The sequence below is a fragment of the Ixodes scapularis genome, unplaced genomic scaffold (assembly GCF_016920785.2).
Source record: "Ixodes scapularis isolate PalLabHiFi unplaced genomic scaffold, ASM1692078v2 PGA_scaffold8__174_contigs__length_109621045, whole genome shotgun sequence".
NCBI lineage: Eukaryota > Metazoa > Arthropoda > Arachnida > Ixodida > Ixodidae > Ixodes > Ixodes scapularis.
This window is the reverse complement of record NW_024609883.1, coordinates 58,775,844-58,800,079: the sequence shown is the minus strand read 5'-3', so window position 1 is coordinate 58,800,079 and position 24,236 is coordinate 58,775,844.

Below are 24,236 nucleotides of genomic sequence, written 5' to 3'. Positions count from 1 at the left end.
GTACTCCGGCTGTCGAACACCCAGCGCGTGAATCGAGTTCCGGCCCAGCAGCGTCGGAGAGGACCCCTTGGTTAAATAAAGGGGAAGGATTGCTTCCCTCTCTCCAAGGAGAACGGTGATTTGGGCCCGACCCTAGACCTGGGAAAGCTGCCCGGAGTAGCTGCGCAGCTTGACGTCCGACGCCTCAATTGACACGCCAGGGAAGATCCGCTTGAAGAGCTTCCCGGCCATGACCGACACGCTGGCCCCTGTGTCCAGCTCCATGGTGATGGGGTGGCCGCAGATTTCAACAGACACCATGTAAGGTGGCACAGACGACGAAATTTTATTTGTGTGCCACACGTAGAAAATCTGGGGCTCCTCGGCCACAACGTGGAGCCTCGCTGAGAAGGGACCCGAACCTGGTGCCGCTCGTCCCCGCCGCGTTTTCTTGCGACGGCGACCCTGGACGCGAGCTTGTGTGGAACCCGGGCTTGAACCAGGCTGCTGCTGCTGCTGCTGCTGGCCGCCGCTCGTCCTCCCCCCTCGGCAGACACGTGCGAGGTGCCCAGTTCTCCCGCTCGTAAAGCATTGTGCTTTGGCGAACTGGCACTGTAAGGGGGAGTGGGCAGCACCGCAGCGGCTGCAGGCACCGCTCCTTGCCGCCATCTTGTTTACCACCGCTTTTTCTGCTTCCGTCGACGGGGAGCCGGCCGCACTCGCAATCTCGCTGGCGTCCTTTGCTGCGGCTTCCATCGCCTGCACTGCCTTCACCGCGTCGTATAGCGAGGGGTCGGGGAGCTCCAGGAGTCGCGTCTGCATGTCGGGGTTGTTGACGCCGCAGACGAAACGGTCCTGGAGTAGCGGGTAAGCGTGGACGGCGCCGAGCTGAAGTGCAAGCGCAGTGTAGTGAGCAGCTCACCCAGCGTTTTCACGTGCGGTGTGGCCGGCTTGAGGAGGTCGAGCAGGAGGCTGAAGACGCGGGTCCCGAACTGGCCAAGAAGATGTCCCGCTGTTTCGCCTCAGCGTGTCGTTTGCCCGGAAGAACACGTGGACTTGTTCTTCGTAGACTGGCCACGCGGACCCGTCTGCCTCGAACGGCTCGAGCCTCCCGTCCAGCAGTATGGCGACAGGAGCGGGGGCGGTGCTCCGACTCTCTGGGTGGCGTGGGCCGAAGCGTGCACGTTGTTCGCCACCAGTTCCACGGTTCCTCGTCGCCAGTGTCACGATCCTTCTAGAACGTGAACGAAGGGGGCCGAAGCACCCGCCGAGAAGACACGACTCACAGCCTGGTTGTGAGGGTGGACAATGACTGACTGGGGCGGCGTGCGCTCCACGGTGTTTTTTGGCGCGGTGACCAATGTTGCCCGCCGATCCTGGCGGTCATCGACGGGTGGACTGGAGGGGGTGCCACATACAAGTCATAAAAACAACAATCCTTCATTCAAATTTAGGGAGCTTGTCTTCGTTCAGGAACTTTGCCGCACGGCGTCCACTCCAAAGAGATATTTTATAAGAACAGACAAAGGCTGAAGAGCAGTACTGCTCCATTGTAGGGTGTAAAATGTTATGGTGTTTCTAGTCTTGGTTTAGATTTATGTTTCCAAGCGTTGCCTCCTAAAACTCCCCCCTCTCCCTTTTTCAAAACATGTCCAAATTTGAGAGGTTTTTCTTTTGGGGTCATAAAAGGCTGCGTCTCTCTTAGATTTCTATAATGTGGCTTCATTTGATAGTCTTCCTTTATGCCCACCATGCTTCTAATTGAAAGGATACGTCTAAATGTTTTAATTTCAAAGTTAATTAACAAAACAATCTTGAACCTGTTTATATCAAAATAGGTAGTTTTTTCTATACGACGAAAAATACATCAACCTTTTTCCTGTACGATGATTACTTTTCACAGGAACAATTTAGTCCGCCTTTTGTTAACCTCCCTCTACGTATACCTGAGTCCTACTCCCAAGGTCATGACTTTCATATAGTATATATTTTACAGAAATACACAAAATATGACCCGGACCATCACTGTATTAACTGACATGGAAACACCCAACAACAAAACCCTTGTTGTTGGGTGCCATCATCGACCTTGGGGATTGGGGAGAACAAGCTGACGCTTTGGAAACCTGTTCCCTCGGCGGAAGATCCCAAAGCGACATTAGCTGCAGTGCAAGTCTTTACCAGCCACGTAAACCTGCCGCCGCTGTCCAATGTCTTTGTCCCCGTCGGGACCGACGAAGCCACCTGCGGGATAGTACTGTTAAAAGGAAGCGTCCAACTTCTCCTTGGACGAGGCATTGGTATTGCAAGAGGCGTAACCGAGCTCCAGGACGGGCGTACCGTAGCCCTTGTCACCAACTTTCGGCAAGAGTCGCAGCACCTTACAAAGGGTACAGCTGTGGGCTACGTCGAGGAAATTTAGGACTCGGCCGCGATCGCTGTGATCTCAGAAGACGCCTCTCTGACGCACCACAAGGGAACCACGCCGTCAAAGCTCGACATCGATCCACCCCTCCCAGCCCCACAACGGCGACAGCTGACTGACGTTCTCGCTGAGTTCAGTGAGTGCTTCGCCACATCGTCAAGGCTACGCCAAACAGCGGTTGCGAAGCATCGAATTGTTACTGACGACGACGTGCCCCCTATTCATCAGTCGCCGTACCGAGTTTCGGTGTAGGAGGGGGAAACCATTCAGAAACAAGTTCAAGAATGCTTGACGACGATATTATCCAGCCTTCCAACAGTCCGTGGGCCTCTCCAGTCGTGCTGGTGAAGAAGAAGGACGGAACCCTTAGGTTCTGCGTGGACTACAGGCGGCTGAACGCTGTTACAAAGTAAGATGTCTATCCGCTTCACCGCATAGATGACACCCTCGACCGTTTACGCCACACCCGATACTTTTCGTCGAGGGACTTGAAGAGTGGCTACTGGCAGATTGAGGTCGATGAACGGGACCTCAAGAAGACTGCCTTTGTCACGCCCGATGGACTTTACGAGCTCAAGGTGATGCCCTTCGGACTCTGTACTGCGCCGGCGACTTTCCAGAGGGTCATGGATACCGTACTAACGGGACTGAATTGGCAGAGACACCTCGTTTACCTGGATGACGTCGTCGTTTTTTCGCACGACTTCGATGAGCACTTGAAACGGCTTAGGGCCGTGCTCCAAGCCATCAAGACCGCAGGGCTCACACTCAAGCCAACGAAGTACCACTACGCCTACGGCGAACTTAAGTTCCTTGGTCATGTCGTTAGTAGCGTTATTCCTGCAATTTAGTTTTCTAGTAAATTCGAGAATCCTGTTGGCGTGTTCGACGTCCGAATGTTCTACGCGTCGAACATTCTACGCCGATTATTTCAGAAGCTTACGCATGTACATAAGGAGCTCCGCGTGGCGAAGTGGGGTCAGTTTCGCCTCAGCGTTCGATCTTGCTGCTTCGTCGCTTTCCACGCCCGCGACGCTCTGTTGTTATCTTTCTTTTTCCTTTTGATTTCGGGCATAAGTTCGCCCCATTAGACGTTCAGTTCACTCGGTCATTCGCCGCCTCTTCACTTGTCATCCGTGACAATATTTAGTGCCGGAGCATAAAGATAGTGAGGTATGACCCTCTGTATCGGCTATGCTTAAGAGGCGGTGCCACGTTTTGCAAGAAAACATTGCTTCGGTGATAACAAGCTGCATACACGCATATTAACAACCGCTTTTTGAAGTCTTGATTTGAAGAGACCAATTGTGGCCGTTTTAGATGTATTATGTTTTTAATTGAGTTTCATTTTTAGACTAGTAGTACCGCGCTTTCTCGCCGTGAATCTTTAAAAAAATATAGATCTTACGATGAGGCTAAAATGCAAAAGGAAGTGACTCCCCGTATTGAAAATATCACTTTAGCAATGATGTGTTCTGGACCCTCTTAGCGCTTTAATTTTCTTCAGCTCATCACACCCTCCAGCCCTTCAGACCCCTCCAGATCTTCAAACGCCTTAGCCCTTCAGTTCCTCCAGCGTTTTAAAGCTCATGGGCCCTTCAAACCTTTTGACACCAAAATGTCTGAAAGAAAAAAAGAAAAAACGAAAATAAGAATGTTGTCGGAAATGAATTTCAGACAGTGAGCTTGACATTCATGTTGTAGCTCAAAACGACGATAAGAGCCAACGTTTACTCAAACCAGGGATCGAGCAGCTCTAGATAAAAACGATCAGTGCAAATAAAAATAACCGTAACTTTTGTCGCAAAAAAAAAGCTTTTGAGGTGACTCACAATGCAGCTAGGTAAATTCTTTATTGTACAGTAGTTCAATCAATAAAACAAAGCCGATGCACCACACGCACATATACATCATTGCCAGTACCACGTTTAGCGAAAACCCCCGAACGCAAAACCAATATCGGCCATCGTTTATAAATCCTGACTACAGCCATGGTGTCGTTCCTAGTGCCGCCGTGGTGGCGTCTCTGGCGTTTTGTTTTCACTCACTGGATGCTTTTTGAAGCCGGACGGACGAGGATTCGCAAGAAGGAGGGCACAGAGAGACATTCTTTTTGATCCGCACACCCAGACGCTCTATACTCCGCGACAACTTTTCTTGGCAATGCAGTGGAAGGTACAGGCCCGCGTCCCCTCTCCCATTTTGAGTTTGCGCGGGCTCTCCTCCTCTCTCCAGAAATGGGAGAGGAGGAGAGCCTGCGTACACTCAAAATGGGAGAGGGGACGCGGGCCTGTACCTTCCACTGCATTGCCAAGAAAAGTTGTCGCGGAGTATAGAAGATATGTCCCAGGGAGGGGACGGGAAGACAACACTGCACGTAAGGTCGTTGCTGAAAATTTAGTTTGTGCTCTTCGACGGAGATAAAGAGGGCCACCAGCTTCTGACGAAAGTTGTATTTCGACTGATTAAGAGAAGTTTATTACAGCAAACTGAAAAAATGTTCTGCCATTTTCCCCATGCACCCTCTCTCCCTCTGAAGCGAGGGGGGGGGGAGGAGATGTTTCCGCGGAGACGGGTCATTGGGCGCCTTTAGTCCAGCTCTTAAAACATACTCGGAACACAAAGACACAGCAATGGGCCTGCATTAACCAGTCACAAAACTGTAGAGAAGAGAAACGTCTCCTCAATTTCCGCCACTCGTTTCTTCCGCCTAATTCGTGATTCCGACTGCCTGTAGGTGGCGGAGCGGTGGTTTCAAGATGGCGGAAGAGATGGGGATAGATTCTCCAGGATTTCACGTGCTCATATTACAGTTGCGTGATGCGCGGTGGGAAAACGTGCATGCTGATATTTAAAAGGTGGAGAAACCGCAATTTGCGAAGTTTTGAGGTGGAAGAGGGGGTTCGAGGCACCGGCCACGTCACTGTTGAGGCAAACTATTTTTAAAAGTAATGAAGATATCGTGTTCGTGTTTTGCGTGGCCATTAGTGCTGAAAAAGTGAGCCGCGTACGGTGACTATCATGTTTCAGAAGAGCAGTGTTCACAGTATTGATGACTTCCTGTCACAGGCTCGCACTTCGCCGCTCATCGTCTCGGTTTTAGAGTATTGCAACACGTGTTCAAACTCCTCTATGTTTATCGAGAGGAAGTTTGTTACCACAGGCTACCGTGCGGTGTAGCATTGTAACCTCGAGCTTGCGCTGCGCATTTGAAGCAAAATTTACAGCGCTATCCAGGAGCGTTGCCGTGCTCATGGTAGCCAACGGTAACGCTATAGTGCTAAAACTGCCAATTAACATAGTCGGTCTGTTTGGGGGTTGTATTTATCGATCTATCAAAATGTTTCAATAATCCGTGCATTTTCGTAACCGTGTTATTTGCAACGTTGTGTCAAAACCACGCCAAAACTTACGGTTCTAAGCTCTCGTCAGGAACGGCTGGCTAACACAGACGCGCTTACTATGCTTCGAGCATTCCTTTGCTTGCTTTGTACTTACTTGAAATCAAGTATGCGTATTCTGTCGTTTAAAAGTGCATAAAATAAATGGTCGTGTTCCTTGTAACGGCCTTAAAAAGCGAACCCATTCCCGATGTGTATGCTTGACATACCATTGCGCGACCACATATTTCCTACTTAGGGCAAAGCATATACTTTTCGCAGACTATACGCTTCAGCTCTACAGTACTAGCAGAAATGTTTGCCGTCAAGTTGAGCACAGACTGAGCTGGGGGCTATGCACAAGAGCAGAAATCCGCAGCGTATGCGATAGACAAAACAATCCCTAATTAAATTAGACATCACGGTCGTTCGTGCAACGCTGTTGCAAGGCGGAACACAAAAATTTCAATTTTAACGCGCTCACTTTTTTCGTTAAAACGGCTTCACGCATCAAGGCCGACACTCCCCACCACCGTTTCATCGCCGCCGCCGCCGCTGCCGTCCTCGCTTCTCTGGTTCTCCGTTCGTCCGCGAGAGGGCTAGCGGTGGGCTGGAATTGCGAACACAAAATGGCCAACCGGCTTTTACGGTTCATGTATCCTAAAAGATCACGTGGTCTTTTCTGCAGTCCCGTTGAAACAATTTTTAAGTGTGATGTCGTTTCACGGAAGTAGTTGGGCAGATCCCACAGTCTTCTTAAAACTATGAAGGTGCTCTTACACCCTTCAAGAATTCATGAAGGGTAAATCAGACCCCTTAAAAAACTTCGACGAACATCTCAAACCTCGCAACCCTTTTTGAAGCGTGCGTCAAATCATTTCTGAAATACTGGTAAACACAATACACGGTTTTTCCATAGGGCCGGCAAGGAAAAGGCCCGACTAGTTTTTATTTTATATTTAGACCAATGAAAAAGTTGAGATATGCCTATGTTGGATGATTATGCCTCAAATCGCTGTCTGTATTGAAAATATGCACCATAATCACCCACTTTGTTAATATAAACTAATACAAAAATTGGAAAAAGAACCATCCTCCAAATTATAATGATGATTTTATGTACTATGTTTATTAAGCCATGTATATTCATATTTTTATTAGTCTTTCAGCATAACTTTTCTTTTTTCTTTTCATTCACTATGCTCGTGCTCATTTCTGCGAAAGTCTTTGGTGTGCATGTAATTTTTCTAATAGCTTCCTCATTGTGTTACCATATTTAGAGTAGGATTGTCCTAAAATAAGGCGCTGATGTGTTACTTGGTCGTTGAGATCAACGAGCTATAAGAACCACAAACGATCGCACTTCAGATCTGTTGTATGGTTGGCATGGCATTTCCGCATATTCTCAGCTGTCAAGCTTCGGCCGCGGTTACGAGATATATGAATGCAAATAAGTTGTCAAAGTAGCGACAATTTGGCATCCCACGTGTTTATGTTTCAATTGTCTTTGCTCTTTTTTATTTATTTTTATTTTTATATCGTTTTTTTTTCTTTCCTTTTTTCTCACCTTTTCATGTGCAAGGTTTGGAATGTTGATATCCTCTTTGTTTGTCTGTGGAGACAGGCATCACTTGATGATGCATGTCTCCACAGTGCACTTGAATTTGAAACACACAGTTACTATTCCGTCAAATGTAAAATATAAATAGAATTACGTTGTTTCATTGATATAACGAAACATTACAAGTATTACGCGGCAAAAAGGGCGTTTAAGCTTAAATGAAAAACTAATTGGCATCCAAATTTACCTAGACTGGTATACATTACTGTTGTTTATTTGCTTCGTAGATGTTACTACTATTAAGTGGATCTGAGTGGATGTATATAACATATTAGGACCACCCTTGCGAAGATTTATGATCAAAAAGGAGGTCAATCTTCATATTTTATTTTTTACTGAGTACATTCACCATTAACCAGGCTTTACTCACTGTTCTCTAGTCCTCTTCAAACTAGTTTTTTCAATGTTTTAATATACTAGGCAGTACATTGGGTTCTAAACTTACAATATTATGAGAAAAAAAATTTCAACTTACACATTTTTGTTGCAATTTTTATTATTTTACATTGCAGTGAAAAATCTGTTCAAAGAATGCATTATAAAAAAAACTGTTATAATACAAAAATAAAATTTCTATTATTTCATTTGAGGTTACCTAGGTTACAATTGATATATTTTCTCTATCTGAACAAGTTCCACAGTTTCTTCATTGGTAATGCGTATTTTTGACAGCATGTAATATTGCCCAGAATATCTTGACAAGGCGTTTCTTTATATTCTCGCTGATTAGACAACGCAAAATACTTAGATCTTTGACTGTCCTATGTAATCCAAGTTTTTAAAGCGTGTATTTCAAGCCAGTCCGTAACAAATATCACCTATGTGAAAGAGCGGATACAGTCTTCTCAAATAAACCTGGATAATCTTAATAACGTCCGATATGTAAGATGAAGAGCTTTTGTATAATTCAAAATATGCCCAAGTACGAACCCAAACACATAAAAGTTGGCACTTCTTTTTAAATCATTCAATGGCTTATTGTACATTCTCAAAAGATATGACTGAATATGACTCAAAATTTTGTTTACCTTGTGCAAATACGTTCTCGTTGAAAGTGGACTGAGTGAATGTCTTTCAGAGCTGGCTGCTTTCAAATGCCCCCGATCGTGAAAGACGCACGATGCTGAAGAGGACTCGTAAGCATACACAAACTGATTGCTTGAGCCCATAAAGGGCTTTGAAGCTATAGAAGTTCGTTTTTGTACCCTTGTTGGTTCTCGCATGCCATTTCTCTTTTGGGCGAGCCAAATATTTGTTGTTTACCGGGTCCACGTGTTGACAGATCTTTGATGCAGAGTCGCAGATGGTTAATGTTTGCTAATTACAGAAAGTGTCAAATTAGTGCTCTAGAGACGCGCTCGAATGAGTCGCTGGGCCATATGCATATTTATCCAGTAAACACGAAGCAATATCTTACCGCTTCAGCATAGGCAGCTGGATATATTTGTAACTTGTTTATCATCTTAGAGTTTTATTGTCGGACACAATATTTAAAGTTCTAAGCAATACATATCTTGAGATATGCTGAGCTTTTGTCAACATGTTTGTTTTCTTCTCTCACTGTTATTTTGAAGCAGTATATCTGCAATAAATACACAAGTGTTACGAAATTTAACTCAAGTTCCAGGTTTAAGCTATTTTTAATGTTCACGCCACAAAGTTGTTATTGTTAATGAAGGATTAAAATCTATCTTTTTTTCTTTCTAAGATATGGAACGACAGACATCTTTAGAAGATGAATTTTAAAAGAAACAGCTCGAAAGTCTGATTTGGCGAGATAAATGATTTCAATTCAAACAACGAAGACTTGACATACTTCAAAACAATTTCTTTACACTTAGGAAGCCGTATATTATACGGGTCGCCACGTATCGATTATGGACAAGCGACATGCCCTCACAAATTATAAAGGCATCCGCCGGGCCTGGCTTTGCACAATCATTGAAATAAAAGAAACCGTAGCTCCTTTGTGCAGTGCGAGTTGCCTTCAAGGTTGCCCAACGAGGCAACCTGCGTCCAATACGTCAAATTGTGTGGAGAATAGAAAGCACGCGTGGTTAAATTAAAACGTCTCTTTGTCAGCCCACCCTACGGCAACGGAAGCGGACACAACAAAGTGGATAGTTCGGCCAGTTCCCTCATAATTTAAATTGTAAAAACGCCGAAAAACGACAAGGACTAAGACGAAGAGATACAACAGAAGGCATCTTGTGTTGTATCTCTTGATCTAGTCCTCTCTCTTTCTCGGCGCTTTTACATTTCAGAAGCAGACGCCATGAATGTGGCTGATTCATTATTTTTGGTGATGTTCTGCTTTTCTATTGCTGATTACTTAAGCTGATGTGGATCATTTACCTGAGAACGTATCTCACACCCCTAAAACCGCGATATATATCAAGCGGTTCCGTTAATGACATAGTTACAAAGTTTCGTGCTGTAAATGCGGCCGATCATGTCCTTGATTTGCGCATGGCTAACATCAGAGCGGCCTTGAAGGGCGTTGATACCGACCTAGTCGTTCCTGTTGTCAAGAAGCATCCTTTTCTCATAGTCATCTTCTGTTTCCTTTTTTTTATTTTTGGGGGCACAAGTTCGCCCCAAGAAACGTCCAGTTTACTCAGTTATTCGCGGCCTCATCACTTGTCATTTGTGACAATATAATTCAATATTTTTTATGTGTTGTTAACGTGTTTGTGTGCGTGTACGTGTGTACGTGTATATGCTTATCTAAGTATATAATCAAAATGGCTGTTGCATTGATAGGCTTCTCTTTTTGTGTCTTTTGTGTATGTTCTGTGGGGTTTTTTTGCCGGAGTTTATTGTAGTGATTTTAGAATAATGCACTTCATTCATAGCTTGCTTTATCTTTCTGTGCCACATTTCAAGTTGTTTTGTACGTTTGTTTCCCGCACTAGTTTTTATAACCCCTTGAAGTGCGTAGATGTAACATCATACAGCGTTCTCTATAACATGATTGCGGCCATGTTATCTGTTGAACCCTGTGGGCCCTAACCTATATGTAGAGAAATAAAACCCCACTTATACATCACAACAAAATACTAGTTCAAAATAATCCAGTAAATATACAAAATTGCTGAGACGATAGAAAATACTGGTTTGAGAATCGATATAAGATTTCACCTCGTACATTATTTATAAATTTGAGACCCACCAAGCGACTTTATGCATTTAAAAATGAAACTCCGGTGCATTCAACGGCCCTAAGAATCGTCCAACGAATCTTGCTTTGACCGAGCCCCGATCTAAGAAGCATTTAGACCTAATTTTATGCCACATTTTCGGTAGGGTTCCGCATGCGCGAAAAATGTCGCATCCAGTTGGATTTTTTAACCGACCGTCCGGAGGAGAATCCTAAGCGATGTGGCTTTTAACCGCTCCTTCTTTTTTGGTCTGCGGTCGGCACTGCCTGAACCACAGAGCGCAGTAACTGAGCGAAAATGAAACGAAATGACAGCGACGTTACTTCCGGTTTTACTCCTTGATGTTTACGGTTGTGTGGTCTGCGATAGTGTACCTGTAAGGGCTGGGTAGATTGTGGCGTGTTGCAGAGCAGAAAATTGTAGCCGGTCCTGCCAGTATGAGACATCATTGCTCCGAAGTCCAAGATAAACTTACAAAGGGGCCGGAACTGTGGCAACTACTGCCCACTCTAATCCCGTTGCACTACTAAAAGGCCAGTATTGCAAGAGAATTGCATTAACTTGTTGCCCAAAAGCGCGTTATTTTTAATCTCGGGACTTTTGCAAAACAAGGTTGAGTAATTTAAGAAGAGCAATAAATAAAATCACATAGAAATAACAAGAAACATAAAAGAGATATGAAAGAAATCAAAAATGAACTGTGTTCAATTTTGGATCTTCCGAGGCAGAATATTTATTTTAGGCGATATTTAATTTTAAGCCAAGTTGTAAAAGGACTAATACTTTATCGTGTTAATAGTTCGCACTAAGTACTTTTGCGGCATGGAAAATAGTTTCTGAGTCGGATGCTACCCTTAGAACGTCACCCCTTCGTTATGCACTTATTTATCGCCAGTACCGTCAGATAGGTTTCGTGGTCAACTGTTTATTCTTGAAAGTACGATTCTTTTTTAATTCGAGAAAGCTGTCTGTCTTGGAATTAGGGTTCTTTTTATAAACAAAACTTTGAGGGTTCTTCATGGCACTAAAATGCTTGGCAGGGAAAATGATAAGTTCATGGACGAAAGTCTATTTTAGATCATTCCCAAAACGTGTGAGGTATTTGAGTCTGATTCACAAATACGCCAATGAACTGTACAGTAACTGAGATCTCAGGTGCAGTGTAGCACTTGGAATAAATAGAATGTCACTCAAAAACGAGCGCGATGCCTATCCTTCATTTGCTGTGCCGTTTGAATATTTGTTTGAAAATATCTTACGCCCCTGTTCTTTTTGCGTAATTATTTATTTATTTCTACAAAAATATATAATAATTAAATTTTCATTTTGGCGTATCATTTGTCCTGATTCAGTGCTCACTGCATCGATGCGTATCCTGCTAAACTAAGTGCTTCACCCAAGACAGACTCTTTATGCGGAGAAGCCAAGGTATCAGAGATTTCCGCTTGTACCGAAGAAAATAATGCTGGAATTTTAATTTGGACATTTTTACGTCGTATTTCGCGACAAATGCTTGTTTATTAAATTTGAAGGCCCCGTTAAGACACTTGTAAAATGCTAAACACAAGTAAAAAAAATACTGCACTTTTACAATTAACTTTTGGGCTTGCCGTGCATCACGTACTGGTCCCAACAAAACGTGACGCCAGTATGACAGTTATGTAAAATGGCACTCGTAGAGACGACAGATTCTATAGTTTATAGAGCCTGTAGGGCGAACTTTCCATTTAAGAGCTATTTTATGTACTATGCGTTTTAACGCTCGACTCTTGTTACCTCTGAGATAGCACGAGGCAGTTCCAGACACAAATCCATTTGGAGAAGTTAACGCCTGTTAGAACATTTTGAGTATCTCCGACGGATAGTTGACTATAGACGTAATTATATGCAATAATGGTGCGCAATTCTCTAAAAATACATATTTAAAGAAAAACTCATTGTCCTAGCATGCTTGCCCGCTCACTGAGTCCTCCTTTCTCGCCTCCTTAGCCAAAGCATTGAGGTTATAAGGTTATTTACCTAAAAGGCAACATAAAACCCTTTGTAAAACGACTACTCCTGCTATAATTTGTTTTCAGATTATTTCTATGTCCTCGCACGTTTTATTTTTGTGTGATACAGAGTATTTCTTGTTGCGATTTTTTCAACACGAGGGACGAAGGGAAAGTAAAATGAACTGCGTGTTTCATCGGCTTGACCCAACCTAGAACGGTTGCCTCTTTCACGCCGTCAAACGTGGTGTCACAAGGCTGAATTCCACAACACGCGAAGCAACCGCCTCCTCCGACGCCGAAGCGGCCGAAAAAACCTGCTTTCACAGAATTGCCCCGATAAACATCAAGGTCACATTCTTCAGGCAATGGCTTTGTTCCAAATAAATCCACACCACTCATTTACGTTCGCCACTTCTAAAGTAGAGCTTGAATGTAATAAGCGCTTTCTTCGGTGCCGCGGAGCCTCGAGGCTGACTGAAGAATCTGAAGAAAGGCAAGTCGACACCTGTCTACTTCATAGGAACCCAGGCGGAAGACATCTTTAATAAGTTCAGCTTAACTCCTACGATCGCTAAAATGTTAAGGCCCGTTCACACTCTTGCAACCGAGTATGACCGAGAGAACCCAGTCCGGTTTTTAAGCCTCTTGCGATCACTTAAGACCAGCTCCGCTGCAGTGTATTTGGTCCTAAGAAGTCGCAGAAGGCTTAAAAACCGGTCTGGTCTCTCTCGGTCTTACTCGGTCGTAAGAGTGTAAACGGCGCTTTAGAAGTCGTCTCGACCTATGATGACGGCTTTTTGTGTTTCTTTTTTTTTTTTTTTTTTGAAGACGCAACATACTTTTTGAGAGAGCATGCTTCAACACCCGAACTAAAAGAAGGTTAACCTGTAGACGATTTCGCAAGGCTTTTCATGCTCTAGCTGATTGATGTCTTTAACGTTCGTGAACAAAGAGAACTTATCAGAAACCGCTGGGTGGCAGACCTTCAAAGCAGGAAAGTTTCAGAAAAGATGCAACTAGACTGGACGTTGGAAATATTGAAGGCACTGGCAATCGCTTGCCAATCTGAGTCTGCACGAAAGCTACAAAACGAAATACGGGGCTTAGAAAGAACTCAATCAAAATATCATGTTTATGCTAAAAGAAAATGTACTGTGCCACAAAGAACTCCAGTGGCTTGAGACCAAACGTTGACATGACGCTACCAGTACTGAAATCAAGATCCGGAACGGCTACTACTTAAAACTGAGCTAGATGGCTCATATCCTTCGGTCGTGCCAGCTGAACAATTACATACACAAATGAACAACCGTTGACCAATTGGCTATATTGAAGCCTTCTTTTTCCTTCACTACTATAAGTATCTGCAACTGGATTGAACCCCTCATAATTCTTATTTACAAACTTATTCCCCCACTAATATCCTTGTTCACAAACGCGGAGCTTCCTCATGCTCTTCAGGACCCCAGCAGAAACAGTTTTTGCTCGCTGGCGCAACGCCAGAACGTTAATCTTTTTTTCATTTTTTTTTCATGGGTGGTTAATGTTTTTAATATTTCACGCCAATGTTATTTGTTGGTTTTTTTAATGACCTTGATGTTCTGCAAACTTGGAGTGCACCGGAATTCTAGACAATAAAGAGGTAAACGTCCATGTGCCGAGATATTCCTAAAAGGGGACCACTAACGATTTTTGATCGGTTTGAAATTCGCGCTGGAACGAAGCTCCAGAAAAGCAAAGAAAAAACCGAAGGAAAAATACTACAGAAATCGGCATTATTTTTAGAGTTATCAACAAATTATTTATATGAGACAACAACTTTGAACAAGCAAAACATTGCTCTTCATGGAGTAAAATGTAATAATTTAGTGATTGGAGCAAAGCGCTTGACCGATTGGCTGCAAGTTTGGTTGATAGCCCGTCGGCCCGTCGGTCATTAGATCTCGCTGCATCTATCGTAGCTTCGGGACCGGGTGGTGGTTGTCATTATCGATGATTTTAGAGGGCTTATGTGATCTTGAGCACCGAATTCTTAAAAGGAGGGCGAAGCTGGGCGTCGCGCCGTACAAGAACACTCCACGCAAGCGCCGCGACGCGTCTCTACCTCCACACTACCACAGCCACCTCAGCATGTAGCCCAGTTTCTTCGAAACCTCCCACGACGTAAAGGACTGTGCGCGGAAGTGCTCGGAACAGACACGGTCGAACAGATGTTGTAGCTTTGAGTTAGAGCGCTGTCGAAGGGCTTCCAGCCAGCGACTTCGGACTGTATCCTTGCCACGTAGACGATGAAAATAAACACCCGCATCATAGTGCGTACGGGTGTAGCCACGCACGAGACACCCCATCGGAGCCGACTAACTTAAAGTAACCTACAGTAACTGTTTGACCACAGGCTCATCACGGTTAATTGTTTGCGCCGTTCCCTTGCCGCATTTCCCTCAAACAGTGAAAACTTTGTTATAGAGCTAAAAGCAAATACGATTCCCTTGGCTCTCCTTATTGTATTAAGTTGCGCGGGACCGGGAGCGCACAAGTGAGAATACTTGTCCAGACGAATCACTTGTCGTCTCCTGGCGATGGTACGTCACGGACCCCGCTGTGAGGCGCGGATGAAAGACGAGACGCTGACTCGGAGTTGTTTTCGCCCTTTTTGAAATATAATTTGCAAAATTATTAGCTCTATAAAATTGACTTGCAAAGGAAATAACGACGTTTAACGATATGATACACTTTATCCAGCCACAAAGTACCTGGGACGGCTCTCGCCAATCACGAAACCCAGTGAATGTGGCGTAGAATGAAAGCGAGCGCCGTTGTGTGTACAGATCCAGCAGCTCGCGGCGACACCGTTGGCTGAGGTGTTTCCGAGATGTCAAATTAAAATATGATGCGCTAACACTTTCAAACTCTTGTGTTGCCCCCAAGCATTCCGGGACCACTAGCGTGGGGAAACTGCAAACAATGTAGACGCTCAAATACCGTTGGAGGGCCTCTTTAATAAAGCAGCATGTTCCTTGGTCCGGTCACTTATGGAACGACCGGTTTGGCCTATGTAGCTTATGTAGCATTCGTACCACAAGGTTTCTTTAGCTAGCAAACACCACCTCCAGCTGGCTAGGAAAACTAAAGCAAGCCGGTGAAGTTTCTCTTTCTGGCCATCGGAGTCGCTCCTTCAAAACCGATGAAAGGAGTACTTGAAAAAGAGCGGCGTTTGTCATTCTACCAAGGCTTGAAGCAGCTTAGCTAGTCTCCATATTCCTAGTACGACACGTCTCGTCTAAAACTCGAGATAAAAAATAATCACAAATCATTGGTGAAGAAATCGAATGCATCGTACGCCAAAGCGTTTAAGCACATAAAAAAAGGTATTTCGGGTCTAAGGTACATGTATTCGGGAGCTAAGATCTTATGCTTTTCGTTTCAAACAAAAAGGGAGGGTGGTTTGTAGTCCTTGAGTCTGGCAATTGCGTTGAACGGGCCAATGAGGCCGTGACCTAGAACTTCATTCGGTTGAATGAAAAAAAAAGCAAAATAAAAAAAATGTAAATTTGGATGTAATTGCCATAAAAATCAAAGTAACAACGGAGGACCACCTGTCTGTTTTTGTTTTGGCCAAAACCCAGAAGTTTGCTGTTTCGTCTCGTGCTACTGTACCGGAAAGAGGGTCATGACAAGCTTTAATGTCGATTATTTTGGCGAACCATTTGTCTATAGTTTAGGTACAAGATCCTTTCAAGTTACCTAACTCATGAAGTGCGATTGCCTTCCTTCAATACATGGACTTTGAAATTGTTTCTGGCTTTCTTATCGATATCCAATACATGTTTAACTCAATTCCACATTCAAGCCTCCTACAGATTGCTCCAAAGACCATAAGAGAGCAGGATTCCATCTCATTCAAGAAAAAAGTAGGAATTAACCTGGTCAGTTTTCTGGAACTACTGATTGTATACTTAATAGCGACAGTAGTGTCATATCAGGACGAACGATATGTAGCGAATTCCGGTGTGTGCATCGGATCTCGTGTGACACCCAATTTTTTGTTATAGCTTTCTCGCGGCATGCGGAAGGGAAGTTAAACTAATTCTCAGAGACACCAGGGTCGAGGTAATCTTCAGCTCTGTCGTCGATATGTTTTTTTATAACACGAAGGTGGATGAAGAAATCAATGGGTATCGTAAAATTTTTTTGAGATGTTTCAAGCGGAGCTGATTTGTACTCTCGTTAACCCACAAACTTTCTGTGAAGAAGTCTATAAGGTTCCTGGATATAGCCCTGGAGTCTATGGTTGGTCACGTGTGCTGGAGGTACAAAGCTGAATTATTTAAAAGGTGCACCCTCTTTTTCTGGACATTCTAAAATAGCAAAACGAGGTGCGGCAACTACAGAACTCACATCTGCCCTTAAAAAGTCCTGCCAGCATCAGGTTGCGAGAAGCATTCAAACACAAATTTTAAGGCCTATGTAGCTTATGTAGCATTCGTACCACAAGGTTTCTTTAGCTAGCAAACACCACCTCCAGCTTTGTTTATATGAATTAATGCTGGTTACCCGAATACATTATTGATAGCGATGTATAGAACGATGTGCAACATTATCAAGAGGAAATTTGGGGAGAATGACCAAACGAAGAAAGAAGAAAAAACACTAGGCCTATAGTGGTTACGCCATATAATACTGCTCCACTCGCAGATTGAAGAAAGCCGCACGGCAAGATGCCACGTAATTTGCTCTATCCGAATTAGGCATATCCTGAAAGTGTCGAAGGGTAAACCGGGAAGGAGGAATCAAAGGAGAGGTTTGTGACATTGCTCACAGAAAAAAATTATACGCTTTGTGAAAAATAATTCATATGTAACTTTCCTTCATCATTCGGCGGATGCTGCATAGGCCGAACTAGTTGTTACATCAATAACTGTTATATTAAAAAATATATTAGCAGGGGGATATCTACAAGCATATTGTCGGAGAATGCCGGTGCACAGCAAGTTTAGAAAACGTCAAGGCTCTAAAAACAATAAAATACTTGCGCGTGAACTTTTTGAGGCTATGGTCATCGATGGAAAAGATGACTGTGCCAGTGCAGCTTCCCTGGCAGTAGGCCACTGAGGACAATGTGTTTTTGCGGGGGCCCTGAAGGACATGAAGGAGCTCCTCGTTTGTGACTAGGAGATTAGAGGAGAAAAATGGCTTTAATCCAGTGTGAAAACAAGGATGAAATGGAATTCAAATCAGGTTGTATATGGTGATAGTAGGGGAGGAAAAAGCAGGCATCAATATAGTTGATAGTCCAAGGGCTGTTTATTTGTGTGTTTATAAGGGTTCAGCTGGCACCACCGAAGGATCGAGAATGATGCCTCGCTTGGTGCGGACATCAAGCACGTCCTCCAACAAACTGCCCAGCAATACATGGGGTTGATGGAGTTGAGAGAAAGGAGGCCATTGTATGAATGTTTGCAGATCGCTTTCTGATGTCAGGACTGTTGCAGGGCAAGGTGAATAACTCCTCTTCGACAGACACTTAAAATATAAATTGGAGCCAACCTTAGCAACGAGTAACAACGACAAGAGGGAGCCATGATTTCTAGGCACAGCCTCGCATTCCCTGTCTTCAAAGTTTGAGGTATTAGTACTTGTCTAAAACCGCCCGGTAATATCAACACCGGTGCAGATGAGACGCTGATCCCGGAAGAAGTTTTCAGACATCTCTTCGAAGACACTACTCTTAAGAGGGCGCGGTACCTCGATTTATTCGTCCGTTTCAGACACCAGATAGCGCGCGGCTTGTCAACTGGTTGAACGCGCGACTCCTAGATGGCGCCAGTATCGAAGTGTGAAAAGGACCGCGTTTTCCGCTGCGTGAAATAGATCCCCGAAACGTGTCGTGTGATGTTCTTGTCCGGTGGAGGAAGCTTCTCCCTCTCTCGCGCGCGCTTGGTATGTCTCTGGTCAGTCAGCTCAGTGTGTATTGCTCGGACGTCAGTGATAATACGCGCGGTGGTCGAATCCGGCTTCTCCGCTGTGTGATGAAGTGGGTGGCGCTCGTTTCTGTTCGGAGCTGGGAATAAAAATGTCGGTCCCCTTTTTACGACGGTCGTTTCTATAGCTTGGGTTTTTATTTCAAGTGACGTACAGTACCGCCTTTTCGAAAACGTACTTTGCGGTGTGCGATTGAGAGTCAAATTAGCATTATATTTTGGTCAGCACTACACGATCAGCGAAGACCTCGGGCGGCGATGTAAAAATGTATTGCTCCCCGAAGTGTGCCCAAGGTGCGCGGTGACAATTGGAAATGGTATTGAAGGCGCACGACCGTCGGTTGGTAAAATACGTGCGCTATATTTACTTATTCAGTCTAATCATTTCTGCCAACGCCTTATCTCTTTCGACAAATGACATGGTCGAGCCTATTGATAACCTTAGGTAGATTAAACCTACGGAGTCTCTGGGTTTCGAATAAATTTGCTTCGTTTATATGAATTAATAGCTGTTTTTTTTCTTTTCCGTCTCAGTGCTATGCGAAAATCGCTTAAATCTTATGGTAGCATTGCCTAGTGGCGTTTTGCACGCTGACTCGCTCGCTGTGCACAGTATGTGTTCAGATGGAACGTGTCAAATCGCACTTTTGATTGATGTGATACATTTACTTTGCTACACTATTAATTATATTTTCCTGATTTAAACTGGTCCATCCCCGCTTAACGCCTAAGTTGAAATTCGAGAATGCAGACGGACTAAGCGTCGTAACAGCCGCAATGCGCAGAAATAAATTAGGGCCTTGAAAGAAAAGCAAAAGGATACGAGGCGGCTCGGTGTTATAAAAGTAATAAGTGTACGAAGGAGACTAACGTACGTTGTTTCTTTTCTTGTCGGACGTTCCGCATCGCTGAGAAACGCTCTAGGTACCAGCGAAGACAACGAGCTGGCGTGAAAGTTCTATTGGGCGGAAAACGAGCCTCAATTTCGTCATGCGCTTTCATTTCGATATGGCGCAAAATGTGCGCGAAATAGTAGCCGGTATACGGGAGCAAACTTTAGATGTTGGGTCGGGAACACCGCCAGACCCTGCCGTGTTGGGCCATATCTCGCGAGTCAATATATTACAGGTATTGCGCGTCGAGCTGTACGTTTGAGTTGTCCATTCGAGTGAAGGTAACCAGACAAAAGCTCGCCTGACAAAATCTCACCCGTTGTTTCACCAGACACGGGAAAAAGTTCACCTCACTTTTTGTTTTTTGCTACCCGGGCGAAACACAGGTTGGCATAAGGTGCGGACACGATGGATATTGCACCATCTTTAGGAGAACTGGTATCCATGCAAAGGTGACGACAGATGAGCCATAACATGCAGAGAAGCAACGACTTGGGCCCAAAGTTTAGGTCACCGAAACCGAGTGGAGCTGATAAGATTAAGCTTGCTAGACTCAAGGTGTGCCCGAGCACCCTTGTGCCACACCCAGGAAACTCCGTGAACCGAAGTTGTTAATAATATAATAATATTTATTCCGGCTCAGCACAGCCGCGACGCCGCAGAAAGACCGATGGCCCATACCGTAGACGTATGGTCACCCGAGGAGTGACCGAAGAAGCGAAGTCACCTTTTGTCGACCTCGTTTTTTCATTATGCTTATGTCACACTAAATGCGCACATAAATGTTAGGCACGATATCTCTTCATTACTAATACATGGGTTTTCTTCGGGTTCAGGGTAATATTTAAGGTGACTGGTTAGGAAATTTAAATTTTTTTCCGTCACTGTGCGTCTTAAATGTATTTATTTGAAAACAAGGATTATTTCAAAGTGATGTGAAAAACAAAATCTCAATCAAAACTATAATATACACACCGCTGATTTATGAATTTTTTTAAATATTTTGAAGAAGCGAGAGTTGGGCCTTTGGACAAGTACAAGACAGATGACCAACTTAGAAAGCTGTGCGAGATATTGGATAGGCTGGTGTTCCTTCCGGTTCCCGGACATTTCATCGAACGCCGTTTCGTCGAACGCCGTTTCATCGAAAAAATGGACGTTTCATCGAATACCGCTTCATCGAACGCCGTTTAATCGAATCGCTGACAGCCGTTTCATCGAAAGTCTTTTAAATAAAAGTGTGAAAGATGCTCTTTTATGCACGGATCGAGGGCATTTTCGTGTAATTCACCGATTTCAACGTCAGGTTTTTTCATGACCAAACTTGTAGCTGTTATAATTTATTTTGATGCAAGTAACCCATGAGAATACTTTTACCGATTCTTATGTTTGTTTCTCACGTTGTGCTTATTTTTCACCCCCTCTGTATTTACCCGATGGGCCTTGACGCTATTGTAACAAATGAATAAAAAGTCGCATTCCCGGTAAGAGCGCACTCCAACTCATGGAGGCCAGAAGGCGACTTAGGTTTTCCGCAGGCGCAACAACTTTAGCCATGTGAGCCTCCTAGCCTCTCATGTTTTTCTATCGATACTTTTTTTACTGCCCAAAGCTTGCAGCAGCTAAAGTTGAGGTGCTATTTATGAAACTACGACGAAACTTTTTTTTTTTTTAGTTTTAGGACTTAATGAAGTCAAAAGTAAGCACGTCACTTCAAATGTTATTTGAAAACTTTCGGGGGTTCATGGTGTTCGTGCGACAGCCATTCACCGTTTCAAATGATGAGCAATTGCTCTCGAAAATTCCCCCACAGCCATGGCCCGTCGGTTCTCATAAAAAAAGACGGACCTTCTCATTTCTTGCCGCTGCGGCCTTCTTCTGGCGAGGAGACTCTTGGGAGCTCAGCATCGCCTCCAGCTTGTCTTCCGTCAATTGAAGTTCTGCGGCGATGCAAGTCAAAAACTTCCAGAACACAAGATGGGCACCTCCGACCAGCTGCAGGAGGCGGGAAAGCCACCCTGGCGTTCGATAAGACGGCGTTCGATAAAACGGCGTTCGACGAAACGGTGTTCGATGAAACGGCGTTCGATGAAACGGCATTCGATGAAACGGCTTCGATGAAACGGCGTTCGACGAAACGGCGTTCGATGAAATGTCCGGTCCCAGTTCCTTCCACCACAGCTTGTGCCCGCAGGACTAACTTACATCAGGGAAAAGTACCGGTGACGTCGGTGACCTGCTGGACTACTTTGATTGCACGCATGTCAACGAACGATTCCGTTGTGCTTCTGTTCCTTCTGCGGCGGCACCCAGAGCGGATACTTCCCTTTACCTAACTATGCGCCGACGACGACTGAAGTTTCCCCCAGAACGGTGGAATATGTACGACGTCACTCTGCAAGACACAGACCGGACAAACAATACATGCGAAGGATGAAATACCAGGTTCCAGAATCTTGTCTGCCACGCCCATCTAAGTGTCTTTAAGCTGATTGAGTGACTACAGAAAAATGAAGCACTCGTTGTCACGGCATTGACACAAGCCCGGAGACGTGAACCCCCAGAGAAGCGAGTGCGAAAAACCAATCTGCGCCTACAGAATCGTCTGAAGAATATTTTTGAGGGTTTCCAAGTACGCCGAGATCTTAGCAAGACTGCTGAAGCTAAAAATAGACTGCATTCGCTTCTAAACAATCGATAAATAAACCATGCGCCTGTCAGATTTAATTTATCATTGCATTTTAGTGTCGCACGCATGCTCCTAAATTATCCACACTCGTGTTAAGACCAAGATGAAATTTTCTCCTGGTGAGCTTTTGTCCGGGTCTGTGAAAATATGGGTGTGCTTTTGTCCGGTGAGGTTCTGTCCGGCGAGCTTTTGTCCGACGAACTTTTGTCCGGGATTCTGAGTGAAACCTTGATTTCGCAAAAATTTGTGCGTTAGAAATACGCACAGTGTTAATCAGGCTATAACTATACCTTATCTCACTAGTTGCGCGCAGTACTTAGAAGCCACAAGCGAGAAATAAATGAGAGTTTGAGTTTATACGACAATCGCGACTTAGACACCCTCAAAAGAGCGTCCCAATAAGAAGAGAGCTTCCCCTTCTCTTCAAGGGCTTAGGTTACGCTCTCAATCCTGAACCTTTGGTAACAGTGCGCGCACCTAAAATCGCTGTCTTCCCGGAAAAGCACGGTGGCCTTCAGATTCGAAGGGTGCTACGCGAAAGCCAGCGACATGTCACGGGAACAAAGGCGAGGTGCTCCGGGCTTTGAAAACGCTCCTGACCCCCAATACTTTTTTTTTTCTTTTCAATGGACAATATTTTCTTCTTATTTTTTTTTTCTAGTGTACCTTGATAGCTTATCAGCACAAAAAAATAACATAAAATAATAATAATAAAATATTTTGGGCATACAACGAAAACGCACCCACTGGGACCTGAGTCAAGGCAAGAACAACCAACTAATAAAAAGAAAAAAAGAAATCATGTTCGCATACATAGGCAGAACGCATCCATCGAGAGAAATGAATCCCGCGCTTGTTCTGCCAGTCTCGTTGTGCTTCTGTCAAAAGCCACAAAGGAGGAAGACAATCAGCGTCTACACCTTCCGCCCTCCCCCCCCCCCCCCCCCCCCCCCTAAAAAAAAGGTTTTCGCACGCCCGTGGTCACTCGAGCGATGATCTTGGAAGTGCACGCGATTGCAGCACGTTCGTCCCGTGGCAGTTCCTTTGTCTCCAAATGCCACGGCCCAATTCTCCCAAGCACCACGGTCCCCGTCTTATCTTCCCCGATTATCAACTCCCCAGTGAATCTGAGTCATTCCGATGCTTTCCAACGTAGCAAAACTGTTAAGCGTGGTTCGAACAGACTCGGAATACGGAATCCGGGAGCCGGAACCCGTACTGACGTAATCCCTTCCGGCCCCCGTTACGGATCCAAGTCTTCACGGTTTGGTTTGAACGGCGCGCTTCCCTGCTGGCCCTCCTTGCCAGCCAAGTGAACGAGGGTGTCAAGGAGCGCGGGGGAGGGAAGCGTGCCGTGCTGATTGGTCGCGGAGAAAATACGCGAACCTACGTCACGACACGGAAAGGAGAAAGTTGAAAATTTTTCAACTCTTGACTACGGGTGCCGGACACCGTAATTACGTCACCGCCCGTACGGAGGGAGCGCTGACGTCACTACGGGTTCCGGCACCCGTATTTGTATTACGGGTCTGTTTGAACCGTGCTTTAGGTGAATATTTACACACAAGTATACGCTGTTCGCAGAACTATCTGCAGTGCTGAAATTCAAAAGCGCTGTGTTGGATTCGGGAGCTCGTGTAGGTTTAGCTCATCGTTGTAACATTCTTATTCGCTGGATGAACTCCACGAGACGTCTAAATATTAAAATGGACTTTCCAGAGAACGATATTAGTTGTTGGGGTCCCAGGCGACCGGACAGGTCGCAAGTATTGGTTTGCGAAGCGTTTTATTTCATAATCACAATCGTATCATCAAGCGCACGCCATCTCCTCATCACTACTTCTGCGAACAGAGCTGCTGCATTCGTAGCACACGTAGACGGGAACGGTTGAGACTGTGCTCAAATAACATCTTATTTTAGCTGGTATTGCGCAGCGATTACGCAGAATGCTTCTAAAATAAACATGCTGGCCCAAATATGTATGCACAAAATGCAACACAAGAATTTAAGAAAAGAAAAAAATTCATGTCGCTTTCACAGCGCTTTTACGTCGGTACTTTCGGCGTTAGAGGACATCACACAATGTGCGATAGGAAACGGTACGATCGATGC